Below are 24,146 nucleotides of genomic sequence, written 5' to 3'. Positions count from 1 at the left end.
GTGCTCTTCCTAGTACCCATCACTGATCTAGCCTATTTCCCTCCCACCTCCCTGTGTCAATCCACAGTTTTTTCTCTATCATTAAGTCTCTTTTGATTTTTTCCCTCTATTCTCTCCCTCACTTCTCATATGTTCATGCTTTGTTTCTTAAATTCCACATTTGAGTGAAATCATATGGTATTTGTCTTTCTCTGATTGACTTATTTTGCCTAGAATAATAGATTCTAGCTCCATCCATGTCATGGTGAATGGCAAGATTTCATTCTTTTTGATGGGTGAATAATATTCCAGTGTGTGTGTGTGTGTGTGTGTGTGTGTGTGTGTACACACACATCACATATTTTCTTTAAATATATTTATTTTTTTTATTTGGGAGAGAGAGAGAGGGAGAGAGAGAGAGAGAAAGGATGAGTGGGGGAGAGGGACAGAGGGAGAGAGAGAGAATCTTAAGCAGGCTCTACACTCAGCATGGAGAATGACACAGGGCTCAATCCCACAACTATGGGATCATGACCTGAGCCAAAATCAAGGGTTAGACACTCAACCGACTGAGACACCCAAGTGCTCTTATACCATATCTTTACCCACGCATCAGTCAATGGACATTTGGACTCTCTCCACAGTTTGGCTATTGTTGTAATACTATTGTAAACATTGGGGTGCATGTAACCCCTTTGAGTCTGTATTTTTTTATCCTTTGGATAAATACCTAATCATGCAATTCCTGTATCATAGGGTAGTTTTATTTTCAGTTTTTTGAGGAACCTCCATACTGTTCTCCAGAGTAGCTGCACTAGTTTGCATTCCCACCGATAGTGCAAGAAGATTACCCTTTCTCTTCACCTTCACCCACACTTGTTATTTCTTGTGTTGTTAATTTTAGCCATTCTGACAAGTGTGAGGTGGTATTTCAGACACATGAAAGGATGCTTAATATCACTTATCATCAGGGAAATGCAAATAAAAAAACCACAATGATTATTTTAAAAATATAATTTCCCCAACATAAAAACAATTTTAAACTGTCCATATTTGCTCTATTCCACGTGTAAAATTATTGCAGCATATGAATATTTTAGATTATATTCATTGCTGATTATAATTGGTTTTTTTGTTTTGTTATGTATATTTAGGTAAATTTGTTAATTACTAGTAAAACTAGGTATATATTTTCACTAACAAGATTTGGGATCTTCATGAATATGAGCCTTACTACTAAAATCTGAATGTTTCCAGGTATCTGGGAAGATGCTATGAAACCTAAAGATTATCTTTATTCTTTGTATTTTCCCTATATCTTACACATAGCAAGCACCAACCATAAAAGATTGTGGAAAGAATGAATGCAAAAAATTTCAAATACTTAAAGGATAAACTTTAATAGACTTTAATACAATGGTGCTGTTACTTTTTTAAATTATTTATTATTTATATGAGGTGGTAGATCAGGCAGGAGAACATATAACATTTAACCAACATTTGTGCATTGTGCAATATGTGTGCTTTACAAATGTTAATTTGTTTAATCCTTATAACAACCATGTGAGGTGACTACTATTGTCTCCATTTTTTCAGATAAGGAAGCAGAGGAATAAAGATTAAGAACATTGCTGATGCTAGGGTCAAAACCCATCTGGCTTCAGAGAACATGCTGTGAATCATTTAGATACACCGATTCCTTTCAAATTCTAATATGTCCTTCCTTTATTGTTCAAGTCAGAGTGAGGACATTGAGAGTAAAAAGTAGATGGCCCCTATTTTGGATAGCAGGAGAGTAAAATGTAGCTAGTACAATCATTGTTTCTACATAGAGGTGAGGTCAAGGGATTTTGGAAAACTATATAGCCTAAGATTTATTGAGAGAGATAGAGAGAGAGAGAGAGAGAGAGAGAGAGAATAAGGTAGCTGGGAAAACTCATGCAGAGGACAGAATGATGAGAAAACTTCCAGAACAATGGAATTAGCAAAGAAAGGCCCTTTACACTTCCATTAACAACAACATTATCATCATCATCATTATTGTGTGTTTTAGAAATGAAGGAGTATGCCAGCAGAAATCTGATCCTTTTATTTTTATTTATTTATTTAATTTTTGCTGATTTTTTTAAAAAATTTAAATCCAAGTTGTTTAACATATAGTGTAATAATGATTTCAGGAATATAATTTAGTGATTCGTCACTTAACTATAACATCCAGTGATCATCCCAATAAGTGCCCTCTTTAATGTCCATCATCCATTTAGCCCTTCCCCCAGCCCAACACCCCGCCAGCAAACCTCAGTTTGTTCTCTGTATTAAAAAGTCTCTTATGGTTTGTCTCCCTCTCTGTTTTATATTATTTTTGCTTCCCTTCCCCTATGTTCATCTATTTTGTTTCTTAAATTCCACATATGAGTGAAATCATATGAAATTTGTCTTTCTCTGACTGACTTATCTCATTTAGCATAATACACTCTAGTTTCATCCATGTTGCTGCAAATGGCAACATTTCATGCTTACCGATTGCCGAGTAATACTCCATTGTGTGTGTGTGTGTGTGTGTGTGTGTATGTGTATGTGTGTATATATATATATATATATATATATATATATATATATATCTTACATCATTATCCATTAATCAGTTGATGGACACTGGGCTCTTTCCATATTTGGCTATTGTTGATAGTGCTGCGATAAATATTGGGGTGCACATGCACCTTTGATTCAGCATTTTTTTATTCTTTAGATGAATACCTAGTAGTATAATTGCTGGATTGTGGAGTAGCTGTATTTTTAATTTTTTGTGGAACCTCCACACTGTTTTCCAGAGTGGTTGCACCAGTTTGCATTTTCACTAGCAGTGCAAAATGGTTCCTCTTTCCCTGGATCCTTGCCAACATCTGCTCCCTGAGTTGTTACTTTTAGTCATTCTGACAGGTGTGAGGTAACATCTCATTGTGGTTTACAGTAGTATTTCCCTGATGATGAGTGATGTTGAGCAACTTTTCATGTGCCTTTTAGCTATCTGGAAGTCTTATTGGAAGTTTCTATTCATAGATTTTGCCCATTTCTTCACTGGATTGGTTTTTGGGTGTTGAGTTTGATAAGTTCCTTATAGATTTTGGATACTAACCCTTTATCTGATATGTCATTTGCATATATCTTCTCCAATGTAATCCTGTGCCTTTTAATTTTGCTGATTGTATCTTTGCTGTGCAGGAAATTTTTAACTTGATGAAGTCCCAAGAGTTCACTTTTGCTTTTGTTTCCCTTTCCTTCAGAGACATGTCAAGTAAGAACTTGCTGCATCTCAGGTCAAAGAGGTTGTTGCCTGTTTCCTTCTCTAGGATTTTGATGTCTTCCTATCTTATGTTTAGGACTTTCATCAATTTTGAGTTTATTTTTGTGTATGGTTTAAGAAAGTGGTCCAGGCTCATTCTTCTGCATGTCACTGTCCAGTTTTCCCAACACTGTTTGGTGAAGAGACTTTTTTCCATTGGATACTATTTTGTCAAAGATTACTTGGCCATATGTTTGTAGGTCCATTTCTGTGTTCTCTATTCTGTTCCATCGATCTATATGTCTGTTTTTGTGCCAGTACCATACTGTCTTGATGATTACAGCTTTGTAATACAGTTTGAAGCCCACAATTTTGATGCTTCCAGCTTTGGTTTTATTTTTCAGGATTGTTTGGGCTATTTGGGGTCTTTTCTGGTTCCATACAAATTTCAGGATTGTTTGTTTTAGCTCTGTGAAGAATTGTGGTTGATATTTTGATTCTACATTGAATATATAGATTTCTTTGTGTAGTATCAACATTTTAACCATATTTTTCCTCCAACCAATGAGCATGGAATGTATTTCCAATTTTTTTGCGTGTCTTCTTCAATTTCTTTCATAAGCTTTCTATAGTTTTCAGTGCATAGATTTTTCACCTCTTTGGTATATTTATTCCTAAATATTTTTTGGGTTTTGGTGTAATTATAAATGGGATCCATCCCTGGATTTCTGTTTCTGCTGCTTTGTTATGGCTGTATAGAAATAGAAATGCTACTGATTTCTGTACATTGATTTTATATCCTGTGATTTTTCTGAATTCATGTATAAATTCTAGCAGTTTTTGGGTGGAGGATTTTGGGTTTTCCAAATAGAATATCATGTCATCTTCAAGAGTGAAAGCTTGACTTCATCTTTGCTGATTTGGATGTCTTTTATTTCCTTTTGTTGTTGGATTGCTGAGGGTAGGACTTCCAACACTATGTTGAATAACAGTGATGAGAGTGGACATCCCTGTCTTGTTACTGATCTCAAGGGGAAAGCTCTTAGTTTTTCCCCATTGAGGATAATATTAGCTGTGGGTCTTTCATATATGGCCTTTATGATCTTGAGGTATGTTCCTTTTATCCCTACTTTCTTGAGGGTTTTTATCAGGAAAGGATGATGTATTTTGTCAAATGTTTTTTTTATGCATCTTTTGAGAGGATCATGTGGTTTTTATCCTTTCTTTTATTAATGTGATGTATCAAATTGATTGATTTGTGGATATTGAACCAACTCTGCATCCCAGGAATAAATCCCACTTGATTGTGGTGAATAATTCTTTTAATGTATTGTTGGATCCAATTTGCTAGTAACTTTTTGAGAATTTTGCATCCTTGTTTCTCAGGGAAATTTGTTTGTAGTTCTCCTTTTCAATGGGGTCTTTTGTTTTGGAATGAAGGTAATGTTGGCCTCAGAATGAGTATGGAAGTTTTATTCCAATTTCTATTTTTTGGAACAGCTTCTAATAGATAGGTGTTAACTATTCTTTAAATGTTTAATAGAGTTCCCTTGGAAAGTCATCTGGTCCTAGACTCTTGTTTATTGGGAGATTTTTGATTACCAATTCAATTACCTTACTGATTATGGGTCTGTTCAAATTTGATATTTCCTCGTGTTTCAGTTTTTGTAGTTTTTATGTGTCTAGGAAGTTGTCTATTTCTCCCAGACTTCCCAACTTGTGGAAAGATAATTGTTTGTAATATTCTCTTATTATTATTTGTATTTCTGTGGTATTGGTTATGATCTTTTTTCTTTCATTTGTGAATTTATTCATTTGGATCCTTTTTTTATCAGACAGGCTAGGGGTTCATCAATTTTGTTAAATCTTTCAAAGAACCAGTTCCTGGTTTCATTGATATGTTCTACTTCTTTTTTTTTTTTTTTTTTTGATATCATTGATTTCTATTCTAATCTATTATTTCTCATCTTTTGCTGGTTTGGGGCTTTATTTGCCCAATGAGCCCAGCTCTTTTAGGTATAAGGTTAGGTCGTGTATTTGAGACCTTTATTCCTTATTTAAGAAGGCCTGGATTATTGCCATATACTTCCCTCTTATGACAACCTTTGCTGCAACCCAAAAGTTTTGGACTGTCGTGTTTTCATTTTAATTGGCTTCCAGGTACTTTTTAATTTCCCTTTTAATTTCTTGTTTAACCCACTCATTTCTTAGTAGTATATTATTTAGTCTCTAATCATGGTCTTTCAAAAATTTTCTTGTGGTTTATTTCAAGTTTCATAGTATTATGGTCTGAAAATATGCAAGGTATGATATTGATATTTTTCTACTTGTTGATGGCAGATTTGTGACCCAGTATGTGATCTATTCTGGAAAATGTATCATGTGCACTTGAGAAGAATGTGTATTCTGCTGATTTAGGAAGAAATATTCTGAACATATCTGTTAAGTCCTCCCTATCTACTGTGTCATTCAAAGCCAAAATTTCCTTGATTTCCTTGTTGATTTCCTGCACACCTGATCTGTCCATTGCTGTAAGTGGTGTGTTGAAGTTGTTGAATAATTATGGTATTATTATTCATGAGTTTTCTTATGTTTGTTATTAATTGATTTATATATTTGAGTCACCAGGTTTGGGGCATAAATGTTTACAATTGTTAGATCTTCTTCATGTGTAGCTACTTAATTATGATATAATACCCTTCTCCATGTCTTGTTATAGCATTTATTTTAAAATCTACTTTGTCTGAGATAAGTATTGCTACTCCAGCTGTCTCTTTATGACCATTGGCATGATAGATGGTTCTCCAGTCCCTTATTTTAATCGGCAGGTGTCTTTAGATCTAAAATGAGTCTCTTGTAAGCAGCATACAGATGAGTCTTGTTTTCTTACCCATTGTGATATCCTATGTTTTTTTATTGGAGCATGTCGTCCATTTACATTTAGAGTGAGTACTGAAATATGAATTAATGCTGCTGTGTTGCCTGTAGAGTTGGTATATCTGGTGATGTTCTCTGGTCCTTTCTGGTCTTTGTTACTTTTCGTCTTTTTTTAATTTTGTTTGTCTTTTCTCCATCATAGAGACCCCTTAAAATTTCTTCCAGGCCTGCTTTAGTGGTCACAAACTCCTTTAGTTTTTGTTCATCTGGAAAACTCTTTATCTCTCCTTTTATGAAGGGCAGCCTTGATGAATAGAGAATTCTTGGCTGAATATTTGTCCAATTCAGTATGTTGAATATATCCTGCCACTTTTTTCTGGTGCCAAGTTTCTGTGAGTAGGTCTGCTGCAAACCTTATCTGTCTTCCCTTATTGGTTAAGGATGTTCATTCCCTGCTGCTTTCATAGTTTTTTTCCTTGTCTGTATTTTGTGAACTTGACTATGATATTTCTTTTTTTTTTTTTTTACATTCTGTGTGATTTTCTTTTTTTTTTATATATATATGAAATTTATTGACAAATTGGTTTCCATACAACACTCAGTGCTCATCCCAAAAGGTGCCCTCCTCAATACCCATCACCCACCCTCCCCTCCCTCCCACCCCCCATCAACCCTCAGTTTGTTCTCAGTTTTTTTTTATATGAAATTTATTGACAAATTGGTTTCCATTCAACACCCAGTGCTCATCCCAAAAGGTGCCCTCCTCAATACCCATCACCCACCCTCCCCTCCCTCCCACCCCCCATCAACCCTCAGTTTGTTCTCAGTTTTTAACAGCCTCTTATGCTTTGGCTCTCTCCCACTCTAACGTCCTTTTTTTTTTTTTCCTTCCCCTCCCCCATGGGTTCCTGTTAAGTTTCTCAGGATCCACATAAGAGTGAAACCATATGGTATCTGTCTTTCTCTGTATGGCTTATTTCACTTAGCATCACACTCTCCAGTTCCATCCACGTTGCTACAAAAGGCCATATTTCATTTTTTCTCATTGCCACGTAGTATTCCATTGTGTATATAAACCACAAATTCTTTATCCATTCATCAGTTGATGGACATTTAGGCTCTTTCCATAATTTGGCTATTGTTGAGAGTGCTGCTATGAACATTGGGGTACAAGTGCCCCTATGCATCAGTACTCCTGTATCCCTTGGGTAAATTCCTAGCAGTGCTATTGCTGGGTCATAGGGTAGGTCTATTTTTAATTTTCTGAGGAACCTCCACACTGCTTTCCAGAGCGGCTGCACCAATTTGCATTCCCACCAACAGTGCAAGAGGGTTCCCGTTTCTCCACATCCTCTCCAGCATCTATAGTCTCCTGATTTGCTCATTTTGGCCACTCTGACTGGCGTGAGGTGATACCTGAGTGTGGTTTTGATTTGTATTTCCCTGATAAGGAGCGACGCTGAACATCTTTTCATGTGCCTGTTGGCCATCTGGATGTCTTCTTTAGAGAAGTGTCTATTCATGTTTTCTGCCCATTTCTTCACTGGGTTATTTGTTTTTCGGGTGTGGAGTTTGGTGAGCTCTTTATAGATTTTAGATACTAGCCCTTTGTCCGATATGTCATTTGCAAATATCTGAAAGATATGATTTTTATTGCCATTATGATGCTTGTACAGTTGGAGTTTCTGGTGGTATTCTGTGGCCCTTTCTAATCTTTTGTTACTTTTGGTATATATATATATATATATATATATATATATATATATATATATATTTTGTTTTTCATATATATATATTTATATATATGTATATATATATACATATATATATAAAAAAAAAAATATATATATATATATATATATATATATATATATATATATATATAAATCATTTCTCCCCTCAGAGAGTCCCCATTAAAATTTCTTTCAGGGCTGGTTTAGTGGTCACAAACTCCTTTAATTTTTGTTTGTCTGGGAAACTTTTAATGTCTCCTATTTTGAATGACAGTCTTGATGGATAAAGAATTCTTGTCTGCATATTTTTCTGATTCAGTACACTGAATATATCCTGACACTCCTTTCTGGCCTGCCAAGTTTCTGTGGATAGGTCTGCTGCAAACCTGACCTGTCTTCCCTTGTAGGTTAGGGACTTTTTTTTCCCTTGCTGATTTTTATGATTCTCTTCTTGTCTGAATACTTTGTGAATTTGACTATGATATGCCTTGTTGATGGTTGGGTTTTGTTGAATCTAATGGGAGTCCCTGTGCTTCCTGGATTTTAATGTCTGTGTCTTTCCCCCCAGGTTAGGAAAGTTTTGTTCATATAACCCTGTTACCCCTATTTCTCTCTCTTCCTACTCTTGGACCCCTATGACTCTGATGTTGTTCCTTTTTAATGAGTCACTGATTTCTCTAATTCTTAAATCGTGCTGTTTTGCCTTAATCACCCTCTTTTTTTCTGCTTCGTAATTCTCTATAAGTTTGCCCTCTATATTGCTGATTCTCTCTTCTGCCTCGCCCATCCTTGCTGCCGCTGCATCCATCCATGATTTGCAGTTCAGTTATAGCATTTTTTACTTCATTCTGTCTATTTTTTCCTTCTTTTATCTCTGCAGAAAAGGATTCTAATTTATTTTCAACTTCAGCTAGTATTCTTATTATTGTGATTCTGAATTCTGGTTCAGACATCTTGCTTGTATCTGTGTTGGTTAAATCCCTGGCTGTCGTTCCTTCGTGCTCTTTCTTTTGGGGTGAATTCCTTTGTTTTGTCATTTTGAAGGAAATGGAATTAATGATGTAGAAAAATTAAAATTAAAAAAAATTAATATTAAAAATATTAAAATCAAAATTAAACACACACACACAAATTGCATACATGATGCTAGAGCCTAGGTTTGTTTTGTTCTGGCTGTTGAAAGTGCTCTGACAGATTAGAGAAATGAAAAAAAAAAGGGGGGAGAAAGAAAAGGAAATCGCTTGAGAATTTGAAAAAATGAATACATTAATGTAGACTAAAATGAGATGATGTGGGTAAAATAGAATTTTAAAAAATATACACAAAGCAGACAATATAATAGAAAAAAGTTAAAAAATATTTTAATAAAAATTAAAAAGGAATATGAATTTTTTTCATTTTCTGTATTTAAGAGAAAAGAAAATAAACGAAAAAGATAAAAAAGATAAAAAAAGAAAAAAGAAGAAATCGTTTGAAAATTCGAAAAAGTGAGTACACTGTAGTGGACTGAAATAAAATGATGGGAGTAAGATAGTTTGAAAAAAAATTACATAAAAGTAAAAAATATAGTAATAAAAATTAAATAAAATTATTTTTAAGAGAAATTGAAAGTAAAAGTGAGGTTTTTCTCTTTCTGCATTCAAGAAAAGGAAAATAAATGAGAAAGAAAAAAAGAAAAAGAAAAAAGGAAGTTAAAAATTTGAAAACGTGAGTACACTGAAGTAGACTAAAATAAAATGATGGAAGTAAAGTAGAATTTGAAAAAAAATACACAAAACTAAAATATATAGTAATAAAAATAAAAGACAGATTTTTTTTCAATATATGAAATTTATTGTCAAATTGGTTTCCATACAACACCCAGTGCTCATCCCAAAAGGTGCCCTCCTCAATACCCATCACCCACCCTCCCCTCCCTCCCACCCCCCATCAACCCTCAGTTTGCTCTCAGTTTTTAACAGTCTCCTATGCTTTGGCTCTCTCACACACTAACATCTTTTTTTTTTTTCCGTCCCCTCCCCCATGGGTTTCTGTTAAGTTTCTCAGGATCCACATAAGAGTGAAACCATATGGTATCTGTCTTTCTTTGTATGGCTTATCTCACTTAGCATCACAGTCTCCAGTTCCATCCACGTTGCTACAAAAGGCCATATTTCATTCTTTCTCATTGCCACGTAGTATTCCATTGTGTATATAAACCACAATTTCTTTATGCATTCATCAGTTGATGGACATTTAGGCTCTTTCCATAATTTGGCTATTGTTGAGAGTGCTGCTATAAACATTGGGGTACAAGTGCCCCTATGCATCAGTACTCCTGTATCCCTTGGGTAAATTCCTAGCAGTGCTATTGCTGGGTCATAGGGTAGGTCTATTTTTAATTTTCTGAGGAACCTCCACACTGTTTTCCAGAGCGGCTGCACCAATTTGCATTCCCACCAACAGTGCAAAAGGGTTCCCGTTTCTCCACATCCTCTCCAGCATCTATAGTCTCCTGATGTGTTCATTTTGGCCACTATGACTGGCGTGCGGTGATATCTGAGTGTGCTTTTGATTTCTATTTCCCTGATAAGGAGCGACAGTGAACATCTTTTCATGTGCCTGTTGGCCATCCGGATGTCTTCTTTAGAGAAGTGTCTATTCATGTTTTCTGCCCATTTCTTCACTGGGTTATTTGTTTTTCGGCTGTGGAGTTTGGTGAGCTCTTTCTAGATTTTGGATACTAGCCCTTTGTCCGATATGTCATTTGCAAATATCTTTTCCCATTCCGTTGGTTGCCTTTTAGTTTTGTTGGTTGTTTCCTTTGCTGTGCAGAAGCTTTTTATCTTCATAAGGTCCCAGTAATTCATTTTTGCTTTTATTTCCCTTGCCTTTGGGGATGTGTTGAGTAAGAGATTTCTACGGCTGAGGTCAGAGAGGTCTTTTCCTGCTTTCTCCTCTGGGGTTTTGATGGTTTCCTGTCTCCCATTCAGGTCCTTTATCCATTTTGAATTTATTTTTGTGAATGGTGTGAGAAAGTGGTCTAGTTTCAACCTTCTGCATGTTGCTGTCCAGTTCTCCCAGCACCATTTGTTAAAGAGATTGTTTTTTTTCCATTGGATGTTCTTCCCGGCTTTGTCAAAGATGAGTTGGCCATATGTTTGTGGGTCTAGTTCTGGGGTTTCTGTTCTATTCCATTGGTCTATGTGTCTGTTTTTGTGCCAATACCATGCTGTCTTGATGATGACAGCTTTGTAGTAGAGGCTAAAGTCTGGGATTGTGATGCCTCCTGCTTTGGTCTTCTTCTTCAAAATTCCTTTGGCTATTCGGGGCCTTTTGTGGTTCCATATGAATTTTAGGATTGCTTGTTCTCGTTTTGAGAAGAATGCTGGTGCAATTTTGATTGGGATTGCATTGAATGTGTAGATAGCTTTGGGTAGTATTGACATTTTGACAAAATTTATTCTTCCAACCCATGAGCAGGGAATGTCTTTCCATTTCTTTATATCTTCTTCAATTACCTGCATAAGCTTTCTATAGTTTTCAGCATACAGATCTTTTGCATCTTTGGTTAGATTTATTCCTAGGTATTTTATGCTTCTTGGTGCAATTGTGAATGGGATCAGTTTCTCTATTTGTCTTTCTGTTGCTTCACTGTTAGTGTATAAGAATGCAACTGATTTCTGTACATTGATTTTCTATCCTACAACTTTGCTGAATTCATGTATCAGTTCTAGCAGACTTTTGCTGGAGTCTATCAGATTTTCCATGTATAATAAATATCATGTCATCTGCAAAAAGCGAAAGCTTGACTACATCTTTGCCAATTTTGATGCCTTTGATTTCCTTTTGTTGTCTGATTGCTGATGCTAGAACTTCCAACACTATGTTAAACAACAGCGGTGAGAGTGGGCATCCCTGTCGTGTTCCTGATCTCAGGGAAAAAGCTCTCAGTTTTTCCCCATTGAGGATGATGTTAGCTGTGGGCTTTTCATAAATGGCTTCTATGATGTGTAAGTATGTTCCTTCTTTCCCGACTTTCTCATGGGTTTTAATTAAGAAAGGGTGTTGGATTTTGTTAAAGGCCTTTTCTGCATTGATTGACAGGATCATATGGTTCTTCTCTTTTTTTTATTAAAGTGATGTATCACATTGATTGATTTGCGAATGTTGAACCAGCCCTGCATCTCAGGAATGAATCCCACTTGATCACGGTGAATCATTCTTTTTATATGCCGTTGAATTCGATTTGCTAGTATCTTATTGAGAATTTTTGCATTCATATTCATCAGGGATATTGGCCTGTAGTTCTCTTTTTTTACTGGGTCTCTGTCTGGTTTAGGAATCAAAGTAATACAGGCTTCATAGAATGAGTCTGGAAGTTTTCCTTCCCTTTCTATTTCTTGGAATAGCATAGCTTGAGAAGGGTAGGTATTTTCTCTGCTTTAAACGTCTGGTAGAACTCCCCTGGGAAGACATCTGGTCCTGGACTCCTATTTGTTGGGAGATTTTTGATAACCGATTCAATTTCTTTGCTGGTTATGTGTCTGTTCAAGCTTTGTATTTCCTCCTGATTGAGTTTGGAAGAGTGTGGGTGTTTAGGAATTTGTCCATTTCTTCCAGGTTGTCCAATTTGTTGGCATATAATTTTTCATAGTATTCCCTGATAATTGTTTGTATCTCTGAGTGATTGGTTGTAATAATTCCATTTTCATTCATGATTTTATCTATTTGGGTCATCTCCCTTTTCTTTTTGAGAAGCCTGGCTAGAAGTTTGTCAATTTTGTTTATTTTTTCAAAAAATCAACTCTTGGTTTCGTTGATCTGCTCTACAGTTTTTTTAGATTCTATATTGTTTATTTCTGCTCTGATCTTTATTATTTCTCTTCTTCTGCTGGGTTTAGGCTGCCTTTGCTGTTCTGCTTCTATTTCCTTTAGGTGTGCTGTTAGATTTTGTATTTGGGATTTTTCTTGTTTCTTGAGATAGGCCTGGATTGCAATGTATTTTCCTCTCAGGACTGCCTTCGCTGCGTCCCAAAGCATTTGGATTGTTGTATTTTCATTTTCGTTTGTTTCCATGTATTTTTTAATTTCTTCTCTAATTGCCTGGTTGACCTACTCATTCCTTAGTAAGGTGTTCTTTAACCTCCATGCTTTTGGAGGTTTTCCAGACTTTTTCCTGTGGTTGATTTCAAGCTTCATAGCATTGTGGTCTGAAAGTATGCATGGTATAATTTCAATTCTTGTAAACTTATGAAGGGCTGTTTTGTGACACAGTATGTGATCTATCTTGGAGAATGTTCCATGTGCACTCGAGAAGAAAGTATATTCTGTTGCTTTCGGATGCAGAGTTCTAAATAGATCTGTCAAATCCATCTGATCGAATGTATCATTCAGGGCCCTTGTTTCTTTATTGACTGTGTGTCTAGATGATCTATCCATTTCTGTAAGTGGGGTGTTAAAGTCCCCTGCAATTACCACATTCTTATCAATAAGTTTGCTTATGTTTATGAGTAATTGTTTTATATATTTGGGGGCTCCGTTATTTGGCGCATAGACATTTAAAATAGTTAGCTCTTCCTGATGGATAGACCCTGTAATTATTATATAATGCCCTTCTTCAGCTCTTGTTACAGACTTTAATTTAATGTCTAGTTTGTCTGATATAGGTATGGCTACTCCAGCTTTCTTTTGGCTTCCAGTAGAATGATAAATAGTTCTCCATCCCCTCACTCTCAATCTAAAGGTGTTCTTAGGCCTAAAATGAGTCTCTTGTAGACAGCAAATAGATGGGTCTTGTTTTTTTATCCATTCTGATACCCCATGTCTTTTGGTTGGTGAATTTATTCCATTTACATTCAGTGTTATTATAGAAAGATACGGTTTAGAGTCATTGTGGTGTCTGTATGTTTTATGCTTGTAGTGATGTCTCTGGTACTTTGTCTCACAGGGTCCCCCTTAGGATCTCTTGTAGGGCTGGTTTAGTGGTGACAAATTCCTTCAGTTTCTGTTTGTTTGGGAAGACCTTTATGTCTCCTTCTATTCTAAATGACAGACTTGCTGGATAAAGGATTCTTGGCTGCATATTTTTTCTGTTTAGCACACTGAAGATATCGTGCCAATTCTTTCTGGCCTGCCAAGTTTCAAAAGAGAGATCGGTCACGAGTCTTATAGGTCTCCCTTTATATGTGAGGACACGTTTATACCTTGCTGCTTTCAGAATTTTCTCTTTATCCTTGTATTTTGCCAGTTTCACTATGATATGTCGTGCAGAAGATCGATTCAAGTTACCTCTGAAGGGAGTTCTCTGTGCCTCTTGGATTTCAATGCCTTTTTCCTTCCCCAGTTCAGGGAAGTTCTCAGCTATTATTTCTTCAAGTACCCCTTCAGCACCTTTCCCTCTCTCTTCCTCCTCTGGGATACCAAATTATGTGTATATCATTTCTTTTTAGTGTATCACTTAGTTCTCTAATTTTCCCCTCGTACTCCTGGATTTTTTTATCTCTCTTTCTCTCAGCTTCCTCTTTTTCCATAACTTTATCTTCTAGTTCACCTATTCTCTCCTCTGCCTCTTCAATCCGAGCTGTCGTCGTTTCCATTTTGTTTTGCATTTCGTTTAAAGCGTTTTTCAGTTCCTCGTGACTGTTCCTGAGTCCCTTGATCTCTGTAGCAAAAGATTTTCTGCTGTTCTCTATACTGTTTTCAAGCCCAGCGATTAATTTTATGACTATTATTTTAAATTCACTTTCTGTTATATTATTTAAATCTTTTTTGATCAGTTCATTAGCTGTTGTTATTTCCTGGAGATTCTTCTGAAGGGAATTCTTCCGTTTGGTCATTTTGGTTAGTCCCTGGAGTGGTGAGGACCTACAGGGCACTTCCCCTGTGCTGTGGTGTATAACTGGAGGTGGTGGGCGGGGCCGCAGTCAGAGGTGATGTCTGCCCCCAGGCCACTGCTGGGGCCACAGTCAGACTGGTGTGTGCCTTCTATTCACCTCTCCTAGGGGCGCGATTGACTGTGAGGTGGCGTGGCCGTCTGGGCTACTTGCACACTGCCAGGCTTGTGGTGCTGGGGATCTGGTGTATTAGCTGGGGTGGGTAGGCAAGGTGCACGGGGGCAGGAGGGGCAGGCTTAGCTCGCTGCTCCTTAGGTGATCCACTTCAGGAGGGGCCCTGTGGCAGTGGGAGGGACTCAGATCTGCTGCAGGAGGTTTGGCTCCACAGAAGCACAGAGTTGGGTGTTTGCGTAGAGCGAGCAATTTCCCTGGCAGGAACTGGTTCCCTTTGGGATTTTGGCTGGGGGATGGGCGAGGGTGATGGCGCTGGGGAGCGCCTTTGTTCCCCGCCAAGCTGAGCTTTATCGTCCGGGGGCTCATCGGCTCTCCCTCCCTTTGACCTCCACCCTTCCCGCTTTCCGAGCAGAGCTGTTAACTCATGACCTCCCAGACACTAAGTCGTGCTTGCTGTGGGAACACACTCTGTCCGGCCCCTCTGCTTTTCCCAGCCAGACTCGGGGGCTCTGCTTGGCCGGCAGGCTGCCCCTCCGCCCCGGCTCCCTCCCGCCAGTCCGTGGAGCGCGCACTGCCTCGCCGCCCTTCCTACCCTCTTTGTGGGCCTCTCCTCTCCACTTGGCTCCAGAGACTCCGTTCTGGTAACCCTCTGGCGGTTTTCTGGGTTAGTTAGGCAGGTGTAGGTGGAATCTAAGTGATCAGCTGGACGCGCGGTGAGCCCAGCGTCCTCCTACGCCACCATCTTCTGGGAATCCCAAAAGACAGATATTTTTTTTCTTTCTTTTTTTTTTAACGTTTATTTATTTTTGAGACAGAGAGAGAGCATGAACGGGGAGGGGCAGAGAGAGAGGGAGACACAGAATCAGAAACAGGCTTCAGGCTCCGAGCCATCAGCCCAGAGCCCGAGGCAGGGCTCGAACTCATGGACCACAAAAGCGTGATCTGAGCTGAAGTCAGACGCTTAACCGACTGAGCCACCCAGGTGCCCCAAAAGACAGATATTTTTAATAAAACTTGAAAATAAAAATGAGTTTTTTCTCTTTCTGTATTCATGAAAAAGAAAAGAATTGTAAAATCGAAAAAGGAAAAAGAGAAGAAAAAGAGAAAAATTCAATAGATGAACTTGCTAACAGATTGAAGCAGGACTGAAATTGCTTTGATTTCCCCATGTAGCTTGTTATAGTCCATACATTAAGCCGGTGGTGAGGTTTGTGTTCTTGAAGAGCAAAGTTGGTTCAGTTGGTCGGGGCTCAGTGTAACAGCTCCAATCTCCACTAGATGGCGCTGCTAGCCTACTGGGGTGGATTGTTGCAGTGCTCATTGGTGCGCATGCACGGGGAGCGGTGAAAATGTCACCACCCAGCTACCCAGTCTGTTCTCCCAGATCAGCAATCGAGCACTGGTCCTCCATCTTCAGCTCTCGTCCACTCCCTGCTTTTCCACTCTCTGTGACTAGGCCCCAGGCAATACCTCTCTCCCAAGTTTTGTCTCAGATGTGGCTGTTTTCCCCGGCCCCTTACTTCCAAAGGACTATGGCTTTGACCCGTTCTGCCCCTGCAGGAGGGTCTCACTGAGCAATGGCCGAATGTCAGTGGCACACAGGAACTCCCAATGGTCCCTTCTGTTGCCAATGCCCTGAGACTGCGGCCAGGTGCCAGCCCAATCCCAAAAAAGATCGCGAGACAGTGTAGTATCAGCGTTTCACGGATTATGGAAAATCTCAACACACATCTGGCACCCGGCTTCATCCTCAATGACTTTACCCAAGCACCAGTGAATGTGGCTGCCTTCTGCTGGGACCAGGTGGCTTCAACGGTTTCTACCAAATGTCCTTTTAGCAGTGAAACCGCTTTTCCCTGTGTCACCCGGAAACCTCCCAGACCCCACTCTGTTCCTGGGGATTCATCCTTCCCACCAGAGCACCACCAGGTATCAAGCTGCGGAGTTGCAGCCTTTGTGCTCCCCTTGTTTACAGTCTTAATGGAATTTAAATGCTCTCCTTTCTCCTTTCTCCCTTTTTACTTTAGTCCCTGCAGCTATTTCCAATTTTCCATTTTCTCTCCAGCTGCTTTTGGTGAGGGGTGATTTTCCCATATGCTCCACCCCCTCCCCAGTCTCTGTCCTCTCTCAGCCCACAAAAGGGGTTCCCTAGCTTTTGCGGCTTCTTGCTTCCCAAGTTCAGCTCTTCATGTCCTTTCCATAATTCTTCTTTATCTCTTTTGTTCAGCTTCATTATTTTGCATTACTTTTTTTCTATATCACTTATTCATTCCTCTCCCTCTATCCTTGTGTTCATTGCATCAAGCCTGTTTCTAATTTCATTTATTGCATTCTTCATTTCCGACTTTGTTAGCTTTTCTATATCTGTAGTATGTCTCTGAAGTCTTCCATTCTGTTCTGAAGCCCAAGGAGTATCCTTATGATTGTTGCTTTAAATTCTCCATCAGTCATGTTACTTATATCTGTTTCACTTAGATCTCTGCCCATGACCTTTTTTTTGTTCTTCCATTTTAGGATGAATTCCTCCACCTTGGCATTTTGTCTAAGTCTTATCTTCTTCTCTGTGTTAAAAAAGGCTGTTATGTTTCTTGGTCCTGAGAGTAATGGTTTTATGAACAAGAAGTCATATAGTGTCTAGGTCCTGTTGCTTCAGGGAATGTCTCTCAGGTGTGCTGCCTGAGATCTGCTCTTGTGTTGTGGCTGGTCTATACTTCATGCCAGTTGTCTGTAAAGGTTCTCCTTGCCTGTAGTGGACAGTATTTGGTCTTTCGTCAGAATGTGTAAGGTTTTAATAAGGCATGCTCTGGTATGCTTATTAAATGAGACTTGTTACTACTTCCACTAGAAGTAAAGCCCTGAAAAATTCTTTGGTCAGTAGATGTGGTGTAGGCATTGTTTTCTGCTGCTTTTTGGGGGAAGGCATCCACTGTGCTGGGACTAAGGCAAGCTTGACCCAAGAAGCCAGTCCCACCAGAGCACAGGCACAGGGGTGTGGGACTTGGTGTAAGCAAGTTAGGCAGTGTCCAGAGTTAGTGCTTCCCTGCTTCCCACCTGTGGTTCTGTATTGATGCTGAGGAGCAGGGGAGGGAAATGGTGCTAGCTATCTCCTTTGCTCCCAGAGAAGTGTCCCAGTTTAAGCTGCGTCTCAGTGATTTGCTCCAAGAAGAGCAAATAATCTCCCCACTGTGTGTCTCTGGCATTCTTCAAATCACTTTTCCTACACTGGCTGCTCCATGTTGTTTGCCTGCTATCTCTCTCCAGGTGTACGGCAGTGCCTCTGGGCCCTATTTGCATCAACCTTGCTGACTTTAAAACTCCAGGCTTTAAGCTCCGCTGGCAGCAAGAACTCGTGAAAGTCAGTCCTTCTCCTTTTCCCAGACAATGACTGGTGAAGTGTTCCCCTTGTGTATTCCCCTGTATGCTCCTCTCTCTCTCACCTTTCTCTGGGACAATGATTCTTTCCCCTCCATAGCACGCATGATCCATTTCTTCCATAAACCACATCTCCATGCTTCTTACCTTCTTTGATGTGGCTTCTCCCCTCCTTTTAGTAGTGGAGTTTGTTTTGAAGGCTTCAGGTTGATTTTGGGGGTATTTTGAATGATTTGGTTATCTTGTGGTCGTGGGATAAGATAAGCCTAGGGTTCTCATACTTTAACACTATTATCTCTCCATATTTTTAACTTTTTAAGGAACCTCCATAGTGTTTTCCACAGTGGCTATCCCCCGTGTGTACTCCCACTAACAGTGCAAGAAAGTTCCCTTTCTCCACATCTTTGCCATCACCTGTTGTTTCTTGTGATGTTGATTTTAGTCATTCTGAGAGGTGCAAAGTGATATCTCATTGTAGATTGTATTTGTGTTTCCCTGATGATAACAGTGATTTGAGCATCTTTTTATGTGTCTGTTGGTTATCTATATTTCTTCTTTAAAAATGTCTTAATAAACCTCAACACCCCAAAATTAATAACTCTATTTGATTAAAAATTTTCCAAGTTAGGGGAAGCTTACGGGCTTAGTTAAGTGTCTGACTTTGGCTCAGGTCATGAGCTTGTTCGTGGATTCAAGCCCCACATTGGGCTCTGTGCTGACAGTGTGGAGCCTGTAGCCTGCTTCAGATTCTGTGTCTCCCTCTCTCTCTCCCCCTTCCCCACTTATGCTCTGTCTCTCTCTCTCAAAAAATAAAAATAATAAAAATAAACATTAAATAAATATATATATATATATATATATATATATATATATATATATTTGCCTAGTTAATGATGTTGAAATGAGGTGAACTGAATGAATGTGTGATCTAATAGGAACAGGGTTATTAGCAGAAGGGAGAGGGTGTAAAAGTCTATAAGGAACATTAGGAAGCAAGAAGTATACCAATGTTGACATCTGAGTTTTATGGAATATTTTTTTTTGAGAGAGAGAGAGAGAGTGCAGCAAATCAGGGAGGGACAGAGAGAGAAGGAGAGAGAGACTCAAGAAGGCTCCAGGTTCAGAAGGAAGCCCAACACAGGGATTGATCTAATGACTGTGTGATCATGAACTAAGTCAAAATCAAGAGTTGGATGATACTTTACCAACTGAGCCACCTAGGCAGCCCTAAGTTTTATGGATTATGAAAGGAAAACAAAACAGTGCCTACTTAGGATTATGGAGTCAAAAAGAAAAAAATGTTTTCAAGAAATCATCAAGTTTCAGAGTAGGTAGGCAAATGAAAAAAACATTCAGAGAAGCACTGGATGTAGAGGAATTTTACGATAAGGGGCCAAGAATTTCCAAAATCAGATTGGTAAGTTTATAAGGAACCACTCCCAGTGGCTAAGGAGGGTCTTCTAGACATCTTCAATGTTCAGTGAAAAGCAATTTTCCTAATAATGTCTATAGAAGTATGCCAGAGCTGATACACTTTGGGTTAGAAGTTCAATTGCACATAGGTAATAAGTGGCAGAATTGGGAAGACACATAACCTCTTTAAATCTACATTTCCTTATCTCTGTAGTGCTCTTGTTAAGATTGATGGAGGTCACACATATATAAAATACCAAACAGAGGTCCTGACATATAGTAGACATATATAATTGTGACATTAGCTTCTTTTTCTTTTTCATTTCAGATGAAATGAATAGGACATTTGTATCCTCAGAATGGTTCATTGACATGTAGTAAAGATTTCTTTGACACATCCCAGTTAAGTCTGCCTTTATTTCTTTCCTGGCACAGGCTGACGTTTAGGGCTCTTCCTTCTTAATTACCTTTCATAGATGTAGTCTCCCTTTCTTACCTTCACTTTCATTTGCACTGGAAGGTATCAGAAGACTTAAATCTGGGTGTGAACACCGTCTTCCCCGTTGATATCACCTTATTGCCCAGTTGGCTATAATGATGTCTTTTTCCATAAATGGATATGGGAACACCTCAGTCTCTTCCTCCAATATTTTCTGCTATAGAAAGTATAGAAAGGTAGGAATTTGCCTTTGACTTGAAATTCCCAGAGGCAATGATCTAGATATACATGTCTACATTGCTTTGCCTTCAAAATCTAAAATCTTCCAAGGTTTACAGTGCAATAGTGAAAGGTTTAATATTAATAATTAAGTTGAGTGGCAATTTTAAAGACAGTTGAGTATAAAACAAAAAGTTCTCTATTTTGGAGACTTATGGGAGAGACATTTCAATTTTTTAAATGTTTCTCCTACATTTACTTTTACTAGTATCATAGTCAGGGTATGGGTGATCAAAGCCACTCCATATTGAATTGACAAGGTGAAGTTTATTAGGTATCATTGCTTTGCTGATATATCCACTGTTCAGACTTTGACAATAGCTGGAAAAGGTGAAAGACACCCTGGGAATATTTCTAGAAGCTCAAATGAGAAGTTTTTCCTTGAATGTGATATATGTTGTTTATAGATCCCTTGAGGACAAAATATCTCTCTCAATATGACTTAAATGCTTAATCTGTACTATGCTGAAAACACTGTCCAGGCTAAACAAATAATGTCTTTTTATTTTATTTAAATGCAACTGAACAAAGAATTGTTACTGTAACAGCATTTAAACATTTAAACCTGACATATCCCCATGAAGCAATGTCTCTATTACCTGAAGGTAATATAGTTATGTAATATAATCATGTATGGTTTTTGTAGTCTCTCAAGATAGAAGGGTGTTGAGTTATGCCAAATGAATCAATGTAAAGCATATACAGATTTTTGCTAAATGGCTAATTGTCAGGTACTAAAATTCAGAGGAATGAAAGGGCATAATAATTTGATATTTGCAAAATCCCTTTTTTCTACTTGTTCACATCCTTCTAAAGTAAGTATATATATTGAACAGATTCATAGCATAGCAGTGTTAGCTGTAAGTCTTAATGCATTCTGAATTTCCATTTCCCATCTATTTTCACAGATTGCTTAGGATTTGTGGGGAGTGGCTCACTTGGTTTTGAGAGTAGAATAAGAGTTTATTTTCAGTGAGTGGCTAAGTGCACAGGGGCTGGAGGTAGGGGTTATGGAGCAAAGAGGAAGAAAGTCAGAGTAAAACACACAGTAATGGCATGTTTGTTGGGATTGACTGTTGGTTTACAGTAACCTAGCTTCTAAATTAGAAAAGATAATAAGGGCACATTGTATCAGGCAAAAGAATGATGAGAAATGCATTACATTATTTCTAAGACACACAAGCTTTTGCTTTTTTTTCCTTTTCTTAAAAATTCATCCAAATCCAATAAGCTAACCTCTGCATGAATTTCCTTTTACTGTTATTCTGAATTATGAATTACAATAAAGTACCAAATGCTAAGTCAGAGAGAAGTGCCCTACTGATGATAACATGTTGAACAACAAAGCTCTTCAGAGTGGGTTGGATTTTTTCTATGCAAACTGTTCATTCTATTTAGTAACATCACCATATTGCTATGATGTAGAGTGGTATTTTTCTCACTGAAGTACTAGCATTTTTATACAGCTTACTGCTGGCTGGTATCTCATAAAATGGTCCCTGGTTATCATATCTCAAGATAAAAAACATTACCCTGGAATAGAAGCTTGAAAAGTTAAAAAGAAAATTAAAATTCAAAACCTTTACCATATTCGGGCCATACTTTAACTTTCTCCATGTCACCATGAGCAGAGAATGTTCTTCAAAGTTTACACAAATAAATGTCCCTGAAAATGCCTAATAAAACAAAGGGAACACACCAGCAAAAGGTTTTCATCCTTGCCAATTATAGAGTTAATCTGGTTTATTACTTTAGTAATTTGAATACAGAGTTCTCCTTTTCATTATGTGTTTCTCCTTTGTCCTCTCTAAAATGACAATAATTAAACCACCTTAATTTTAAGCAAAATTTAACATTAGTAAAGGTTTCTGGAACTTAGCAACAAAAAAGTAAAGGTTTTTTATGAGTATTACTTGCTGAACATAGCAGCTCTCATGCTTTATTGTGTGGAAGCAATGAAATAACAAAGCAGTGAAGTGCCAGAATGCTCATCATAATAAACAATGAATTCAAGGTTACAAAGGACATTAATCTCAGATTTCTCCTTGTATAAATTAGATAATTTCTGATCTCTTAGTCTCCTGAAAATTGTTTCCCAGTTTCTGTTACTAGATAATACTGAAAGAAGAACTAGAAACTGTTTTATTTGACATTTTTCTTTTTTAGAATCCACATAAGTAGAACTCAGTGTAGAAGTACAGAGAAAGTAAGTATGAGAAGAAAAGTTAAATCTCCAAGGATCACCCATAATGCTCTTTTCTGGCTTGGCTTAATGAGGTATTTTTTAGCATTGTTTTAACTCATTTGGAGGTTGCAGGATTAAAAGACAATTTATTTTCAATATATCTTAGGTTATTAAGTCACAAAATGACATCCAGTGATTATCTGCATAAGATTCACTTGGGATGCTGGTTAAAAATAAAAACTTCAGAATGATATCCAAGAACACTTGAAAGAAAATCTAAATAGGGCAAAGAAACCTTTATGAAAGTGGTGAAGAAAGAAGCTGACCCAAATTTGTAAAACAGTGCTTTGATAAGATAGAGTTAAGCTAAGTACAAAACAAAACAAAAACTACTAAATCTCTAGATTGTAATTAGTAAATTTGTTTCTCACAATAAAACAGGTAATCACTCCTGAAACTACATGTATATTATGTTTGAACAAATTAGTAAATATATTGTAGATGATATGAGTCAGGTTTCACACTGTCAGAAAAAGAAGTTTAAAAAAAATAAAGGAGGAATTTTAGGATGAATACTGTATATATATATATATATATATATACACATATATATACACTGTATAAATAGATAAAAGGATAAATATGAATGTGTATGTATACATGGGTTAGCATGTCTACAAACATTTCCTAGCTCTGTCTCTGAAAGGCAGTAACACCCAAGTCACGATGAACATAATTAGCAAACAGATCTTAGTTTCTAAATATTATTATTCAATAAAAGGAGCCATGGATACTTGGTAAGTGGCTGATTCTGCAGCAAGGAAAATAAAAGATACCCTTGTATCATCTTACAGTCCATGAAAATAAGGAAGTATTCAAGGAAAAAAAAAAAGAAAACAGTATTCAATCTAAAAGAACTCCCAGTGACCAAACCCAGAATAATTTGAGTAACAAAATAAATACTAATATGGGTTATGACCCAAAGAATAAAATAAAAATCAATAATCCACTCTGATATAGCTGATCATATAAATAATGGAAAAATGGAATAAATCTAAATAGTTAAGTAAAGAAGCAATGGGAAAATGGAATAAATCTTCTCTACAGAAGATCTACAATTGATAAATGTAGAAGAAATGAGGAAACTAGAAAATATCCTTAGAATACCACAGTAATAATTCCTGCAGGCAATATCAATGGATAGATGCTAAAATTAGTGTGTGAAAGATTAAAGAAAAAGAGGATGTTTGTATAGTCTCAAAGTATCATCCGTCAAATATTAATTACTGTAGTATTTTTCTAACACATGCACACAAATTCATTAGTACACAGCATGTGGAATTTACTTTTCCCCTACGTTGAGTGTCTGGTTTTAGTGGCTGATTTCTAGTGAAAATAGTATGGAAAGGGAAAAATAGTAACTTTTGTGTGTAGAAATATAGCAGACACCACTTTAACCCAGTAATCACAGTTAAGATCACCACTAGTAAGTTATATTGATATTACTGGCCTCCTTATATGATGCAATGAAAATGTAACATCACCTGTTGAATATACATCACCCAAATCCATAACCTCAAACCAATCCTGAGAAAAT

General features: G+C 37.5%; 2 long non-coding RNA genes across 2 annotated transcripts; one reads left to right on the top strand and one right to left on the bottom strand.

Moving 5' to 3' along the window:
- On the top strand, window positions 1-16,023 carry LOC116737900. Its single transcript, XR_004343225.1, has 3 exons — window positions 1-12; window positions 12,226-12,232; window positions 15,955-16,023. It is a non-coding gene; the product is annotated as an uncharacterized LOC116737900 (long non-coding RNA).
- Window positions 15,922-23,906, bottom strand: LOC115507260. Its single transcript, XR_003966595.1, has 3 exons — window positions 23,896-23,906; window positions 20,143-20,147; window positions 15,922-16,015 (listed from the first exon to the last, which is right to left on the bottom strand). It is a non-coding gene; the product is annotated as an uncharacterized LOC115507260 (long non-coding RNA).
- Window positions 23,907-24,146: the final 240 nt, after the last annotated feature.

The sequence above is a fragment of the Lynx canadensis genome, chromosome X (assembly GCF_007474595.2).
Source record: "Lynx canadensis isolate LIC74 chromosome X, mLynCan4.pri.v2, whole genome shotgun sequence".
Classification (NCBI taxonomy): Eukaryota; Metazoa; Chordata; class Mammalia; order Carnivora; family Felidae; genus Lynx; species Lynx canadensis.
Note: the sequence above shows the minus strand (reverse complement) of the source record. Positions and strands in the feature narration are given on the sequence as shown.